The 7489-nt window shown below is 47.3% G+C and overlaps 1 long non-coding RNA gene across 2 annotated transcripts; it reads left to right on the top strand.

The window, feature by feature from the left end:
• The first annotated feature begins 1965 nt into the window (after positions 1-1965).
• On the top strand, positions 1966-4188 carry LOC141113311 (uncharacterized). 2 transcript variants are annotated; one of them, XR_012236762.1, is made up of 4 exons: positions 1966-2323; positions 2422-2465; positions 3511-3756; positions 3858-4188. It is a non-coding gene; the product is annotated as an uncharacterized lncRNA (long non-coding RNA). The 2 variants fall into 2 exon arrangements; XR_012236761.1 differs by having other exon boundaries at positions 1968-2323; positions 3532-3756.
• The last annotated feature ends 3301 nt before the right edge of the window (positions 4189-7489 follow it).

The following is a 7489-nucleotide window of genomic DNA, read 5'->3' as shown; positions in this document are numbered from 1 at the left end:
TGTCGAATACACCAGCCATATAACCAAATGGCTGAGGTATATCGACGACGTCTTCGTCATCTGGGAGGGACCCGAGACCAAGTTATTTGAATTTTTTAATAAAATCAATGTGAACGATCGAAATTTGAAGTTCACAATGACCCCCACAGCGTCACCTTCCTAGATGTCTCCGTTTCGACTACTGCGGAAGGACACCTTTCCAGCACTCTGTTTGGTAAGACAACTGCTGGGAATACGGTCCTTCATTTTGATAGTTTCCATCCGATCCCATTGAAAAACTCGATCCCCTACGGACAGTATTTGCGCCTTCGGCGCAACTGTTCCAGCGACGCTTTGTTCACAAAAGAAGCAGAGGGGCTCCAAAATCGACTGTTAGCAAGGGGCTACAGTAGATCTTGCCTTAAAAAAGCTTACAACCAGGCTATTGGACACTCTAGATCCCAGCTACTCTTTAAACCCAAACCCTCCCGAAGCTCCGAATGCAACCCTACCCGGATTATCATGCGCTACTCCCGTCAACATCAGGCTATTAGAAAGATCATAGAACGCTATTGGAGCATCCTTACAGATGACCCCAAGCTACGTGGATTTGTTCAAGACAGACCCACTATAACGTACAAAAGAGCTATGTCACTGCGGGACCAGCTCGTTCGCAGTGAATACACCAACGACAATAAGAGATTCAAGCATTGTTCCACAGTGGGTTCCTTCCCCTGTGGACACTGCTCTTATTGCTCACTCATCAAACAGGATAAAATTTTTGTTTTGCCTAATGGCAACACATTCACACCTAAACAGTTTGTAAATTGCCGCACTCGCGGAATAGTATACTTGATGGAATGTGAGTGTGGTGCATATTATGTGGGGAAAACCAGGCAGGAATTCTGGAAACGCATCTCTCAACATGTTTACAGTATGGAGGTGGGGAACCCGTACCTCCCTATTGGGAGGCACATAATCTTTACACACAATTACAAAGTTCCCAAAGTTACTTTTGTGGCCCTCTATAGAATAAACATCCCCAATAGAGGTGGCGACTGGAATAAGTCTCTGCTGCAAAAAGAGCAGAGATGGATATTCCAGTTACAGGCCACCTCTCCACCAGGTTTAAATGAATCAATTTCATTTGCCCCCTTTTTGCAGGGATTCTCATCGGGGAAGACACAATGACTCCCCCTTGCTTCTTCTTCTTTTTCTCCCCCCCCCCCCCTTTTTTCCTCCCCCCTTCCCCCTTCACCACCCCTTTTTTTTTTTTCCCCCCCTTTTGCCCCCCCTCTTTCCCTCTGCTGACCCCAGCCAATTTTCCTCAATACACTTTTCTCATCAGCGTTTCCAGCTTTGTGTATATCGCTGCCTGGTTTTCCCCACACACAACCATTAAAGTCATCATTATTACTGTTTTTTTCATCATGCTCATATGTACAAGATGCATATTAATGTGTATGTTACTGGCTTCAACAAAATGGACCATGTGCTTTGTATCGTTCTACCCCTTGTAAAATCTAGCCTCAAACAGTTCGGAGTTTTTTATTGCTTTAATACTTACTATTATGTAACTTTGTTCTTTTCTTTTGTTTCTGTATATGTACCATCCTGATCGCGCAGGTTGCAAAAAATTATTGTCTTTGCAACTGTGCAATCATGCCAAAGTATACAATGCCATGTATGGTAAGATGCACTTAAGATGGCCAGCTAGCAATCAGCCCAAGGCAGACAGACTATATGTTTAGCACCATTGAACAAGTTATATAAATGGTTTGTGCCATGCCTTATCATTATCACTATTATTCCTGCAGAATAGCACACTCTGGGCAGTATGGCTCTATGTTCCCCATTGTCTCCTCCAGTGCCTGTGTCTCTCCTCTGGGGGCGGGGGTGCGCCTTTTTGTGTCTTCCTGGCAGGGTGAGAGAGGAGACGCTGGGGCCCCGCGTCTCCTAATACGCTCACTAGGTGGCTTCACCTGGGTGGGACACCTCTCTCCCTGCCAGCGGCTTCCCGGATCCCTTCCGGATGCCGCACTCACAAGCGCGCGCCCTAGGGCGCGTGCGCGTGACGTAGCGGCACCTGCGCAGCTGCGGCGGAAGCGACGGGGACGCCCGAAGGTCTCTTCCTTTCTGGAACGCCGGGGGGACCACACTAGGGTGCACAGCGGTGCTGCTCGTTTCCCCCGATGGAGGAGGAGGAGGAGGGACGCAGGGCACACGGACACCTGAAGGGAGTTAGCCAATTGGCACTCCCTATAAATATGGGAACTGCCAGGGGACACTCATTGGATTCCTTCCTAAACTGGAGACAGGTCACACAGACTGACAGCAAACACTGGTAAGCACATATGGAATGAATGTGATATCTTTCTAATGACTTGGTTCTTTTAAACCATTGCTGACCCTGTCAGATTCATTTATATCTTAATTTTTCAGCATCCAGAATATTTCAGTTCTTCCATTCAGTTCAGTTGAATTAGGTAATCAGTTCCGACACCTCCTTTGTATTTTTTCACACTGTTTGTCACCTTCACTTTTTGTTCATTGCATTGTGCACATTTGCGTCACATGGTTTTTTTCACTCCAGCCCCCACATGTTCCCCCCCCCCCCCCGTCCATCTATGTCCCACACCCTGCTTTTCACCTCACTCGCACTTCCCCTACTTCTTTCACTTCCCCTCCCTCCCCCCCCCCCGTCCCTCTCTGCCCCACACCCTGCTTTTCACTCCACTTTTACTTCTCCACCCTCTCTGCCCACCCTCCCCCCCCCATCACCCCCAACCCCACTTTCCACCTCCTTTTTTTTTTTTTTCTTTTTTCCTCCCTTTCCCCTTCCTCTCCTTCCCGTTTTTCCTTTCCCCCCCTCCTTTTTCCCCCCCACGCCGCAGCACCTTCCCCTCTTTTCCCGTCTCTTCCCCCTTTCCCTCCCCTTTTTTTCCCTCCCCCTCCCCTTTTTCCGTTCCCTTTCTCCGCTTTTCCCTTGGTCACCCCTCCCTTTCCCACCCTTCCCCGTTCCCTCTTTCTCCCCCTCTTTCTTTCCCCTTCCCTTTTCTATTTATTCCACCACTCCAATCCATTTTGGTTGGTTTTCCCCTTCCCTCTCCCCCCCCCCCCCCTCATCTCTCTTCGTCCATTCACTGGTGGTTTGTCGGCACCTTTACCTATTGCTCTTTGCATATACTTTCTACGGTACAGGGGGATTGATTGGCAGCAGGGCATTTGCTATCCTCCACTCGTCCTATTTCCACACACACCGCGTTGGGTCACTTCTTTTCCTTCACTTCTTCTCACTTTCCCCCTCATTCCTTCGTTTCCTCTTTCTGTCTTTCCCCTTCCCTATCCTCTTCCTTATATCTTTTCCTCCTCTTTCTCCCCTTCCTTTAGCTATGCCCTCTGCACACCCATGTACCTACTATCCAACATCTCTATAAATCTCCATAGCTGGGAAATTTCCCAATTTGTGTGGATTAACCAAGTGACCCCTCGCTCTTCAGTATTTAATACTCAATATTTTTCTACTTCTAGCAATAACGTATACCCTTTCAGGTGCTTTTCTGGTTGTTCGTTGCCCCCCCCTCCTCTACTTCCCCCTCCTATATGGGGTTGATAGATGTGATCCCTCGCAAGACACACCTGGCCCACCGCCCGCTCTCCTGGGAGCTGTTCCGACACGGGGGAGACAGGGGAACTAAAGAGAAACTGCACCACCTAAAAATACAATAACCTACAATGCTTAAACTGCACGCGGAAACGTCATAATTTCTGTAATAGGTAACTATATGATCTAGGCAACTTTAGTAGATGGTGCACATACATAAGTTTGGTACTGCTGGATTTGATGCTATGTCTGACACATGTTGACCTTTTCACAGTGGGCAACCATCCTCTGAAGAGGACCCGGGAAGGGTCGAAACGCGTCAGGATTCACGTATACAACTTCTGTTGTTCCACATACATGTATGGTATCACAGGCAATATCTGTTGCTACCTCTTTTAAGAATTTAACTTTTAAGATAACCTTGGTCGCCATTTAATGCATTGTGCCTAGCACCTGGTTTAATTGTATGCTTTGTTCACTGTAATGGTATGTCACATTCAGATCATGTCTTGACTCGAATAGTCAGTATCTATCCTCAGTGATTTTTATAATATGTTACTTATATATTTTTTGTACCAATAAAACTGAATTTTTTCAACTATCAATACTGTATTTTATTGGCTGCTTTAAAGCCCCGTTAGGGGGTTCTCGTATAATTTCTTCCCGAAGAGGATTTGTGGGATCAGGCGCTGAAGTTGGATGAAAAGGCCTGGCTCGCAGTCTCCACTCAAATTCATCCCAAAGGTGTTTTATCGGCTTGAGGTCAGGACTCTATGCAGGCCAGTCAAGTCCCCCCCCCCAAACTGGTGTACAGTCATGTTGGAACAGGGGGGGGGGGGGTCATCCCACAAAGTTGGGAGTGTGGAAATTATCCAAAATGTTTTGGTAGGCTGACGCCTTAAGAGTTCCCTTCAGTGGAACTAAGGGGCCAAGCCCAACCCCTGAAAAACAACCCCACACCATAATCCCCCCTCCACCAAATGATTTGGACCAGTGCACAAAGCAAGGCCTATAAAGACCTGGATGAACGAGTTTTGGGTGGACGAACTTGACTGGCCTGCACAGAGTCCTGTCTCCTGTATGTAATCTGTTGGCTCCCGTCCCGCTCCCTTCCCTGTCCACTCCGAGAATGTAGATGGGCATGGATCAGGCTGCACCGATGGCAATGGTGAGGCTGCATTCATGGCACTTGTGAGGCTGCATTCATGTCAATGGTGAGGCTGCATTCAGAGGCCGCATTTATGGCAATGGTGAGGCTGCATTCATGGCAATGGCGAGGCTGCATTCATGTCAAAGGTGAGGCAGCATTCATGGCAATGGTGAGGCTGCATTCATGTCAATAGTGAGGCTGCAGATGGACACTGATTAGGCTACATTGATGGACACTGACCCTTATTTTGCTTCACAGTTCTTTATTTAAAATTTAAGTTTTTTCCTGAAACTTCCCTCTTAAAGTGAAGGTGTGTGTTATACGCCTGTGTGTGTTATACGCCAATAAATACGGTATATCCAAATAACACGCCCGAGCTCATCCTTATGCCGCGTACACACGGTTGGACTTTTCGTCTACAAAAGTCCGACAGCCTGTCCGACGGACTTTCGACGGACTTTTGGCGGACTTTTAGCGGACTTGCGGCAGACTTTCTTACGAACGACTTGCCTACATACGATCACACAAAAGTCCGACGGATTTGTACGTGATGACGTACACCGGACTAAAATAAGGAAGTTGATAGCCAGTAGCCAATAGCTGCCCTAGCGTGGGTTTTTGTCCGTCGGACTAGCATACAGACGAGCGGATTTCTGGGTCCGGCGTAGTTACGACGTAAAGATTTTAAGCATGTTTCAAATCTAAAGTCCGTCAGATTTGCAGCTGGAAAAGTCCACTGAAAGTCCGCTAAAAGTCCAGGGAAGCCCACACACGATCGGATTGTCAGCCAGCTTTAGTCCGACGGCGTCCGTCGGACTTTTGTAGACGAAAAGTCTGACCGTGTGTACGCGGCATTAGACTCTTCACCACACACAGTCAAAAAGGCAAGAGAATTCTTGTTGGGCAATGTATTACTTAATTTGAATTTAATTTTAATGGTTCAAAGAATGTCAGGCAAAATGGTCGGCCCTCACGCATGTTCACTTCATCAAATCTGGCCCTCTTTGAAAAAAGTTTGGACACCCCTGATTTACACCACCACCAGTGTAAGGGGGAATATACAATGACTTCCCTGTAAGGGGGAATTTACACTGGCCACCATTGTCGAGGAGATTTGTACTGACCACCAATGTAAGGCGACACTTCTACACTGACCACCAATGTTAGAGGGGTTTACAATGTTTAATGATGTAAAGGGGGATTTACACTGACCACCAGTGTAAGGGCAATTCTGCACTTACCACTAATGAAAAGGGAAATGTACACTGATTACCAAAGTAATGAAGAATTTACACTGATAACCAATGTAATGGGGGATTTCACATCAACAACCAATAAAGGGGGATCTCTACACTGGCCACCAATGTAAGGGGGGATTTACATTCACCACCAATTCAAAGGGGGCTTCCACATGGACCACTAATGTAAGTGAGGATTCAAAACTGACCACAAATGCAAGTTTGGATTTTTTACCGATTGCCAATATAAAGAGGAGTTTCTACACTGGCCACCAGTGTAATGGGGATTTACACTGACCACTAATGTAAGGGGGACCTTCACAATGGCCACTAGTGTGAATGAAAGGATTGCACCAAGCCCTAATGTAATGAGAAGATTTACACTGACTACCAATGTAACTGAGACATTTAGCCTGCGTTCACATTTGTGCGTGTCGGGAATGCATGCAACATCGCTTTCCTGGCACCACGGAAACTTGCTGCCCTTTAGCAGATACACAGCAGTTCCATTAATTGTTAATGACACCCTCACGCATCTGCTGAGATGTGCGTATTCACATGCACCAAAATTCACTGTGCACCTTGTTACTTTGAAAAAGGGTTCCATCTCCAATTTGCTTACCTTTGCACAACTGGCTGATGTTAGGCTTAATGACCACAGTTTTAGGCAAGACTTACAAGCATGCCCCTTTACCTCTCCAGTGGGCAGCATTCACCAGAAGCGATGGGGGGGGGGGGGGTGATATACATATGAATGCCGCTTCTATTCACATATCAATGCCGCCGATCCGAGGCTATTTACATATTAATGCCGCCAATATTCACATACCAATGCATGCTATTTACATGTAAACATGCAGAGCTAAGCAGCATTAGTAACTGTCAGGGTTGGGCTCAGCCCTTCCTTCTCTAAGCTGGCCGCTCAGCTGTCGGCTAATTGCCAGCTCCTATCTCTCCACAGTGATTCACCTGTTGATGATAGCCTGCTCTTCAGTCCTGCCTACTTTAGCCGTCCAGCCCAGATGATCTCTGCCTTCGCTTTGGTCACATCTCTAGATACGCTCTCCTGTGTTCCTGTTAAAGACTTGCTTGGCTGACATTCCTTCTGGCTCCATATCCTGCTTGCTGTTCTACTACGCTCATCTCTGGCCCTGGGTGGAAACGCAGTGTTTAATACCAGAACAGGCCATTATGAGTACCTCGTAATGCCTTTTGGCCTTTGTAACGCCCCGACAGTTTACCAGGAATTTATTAAGGATGTCCTCCTGTCAGGGCTGGGCTCAGCCCTTACTTCTCTGAGCTGGCCGCTCAGCTGTCGGCTAATTGCCAGCTCCCATCTCTCTCCACAGTTACTAAGCTGTTGTTGATTCTGCTCGTCCGTCCTGCCTACTTAAAGTCGTCCAGCTCACTTGATCTCTGCCTTCGCCTTTGTCAACATCACAGAGACTTTCCCCTGCGTTCCTGTTGAAGACTTGCTCGGCTGACGTTCCTTCTGGCACCTGATCCTGCTTCCTGTAC

Source organism: Aquarana catesbeiana, linkage group LG12 (genome assembly GCF_042186555.1).
Source record: "Aquarana catesbeiana isolate 2022-GZ linkage group LG12, ASM4218655v1, whole genome shotgun sequence".
Lineage (NCBI taxonomy): Eukaryota > Metazoa > Chordata > Amphibia > Anura > Ranidae > Aquarana > Aquarana catesbeiana.
Note: the sequence above shows the minus strand (reverse complement) of the source record. Positions and strands in the feature narration are given on the sequence as shown.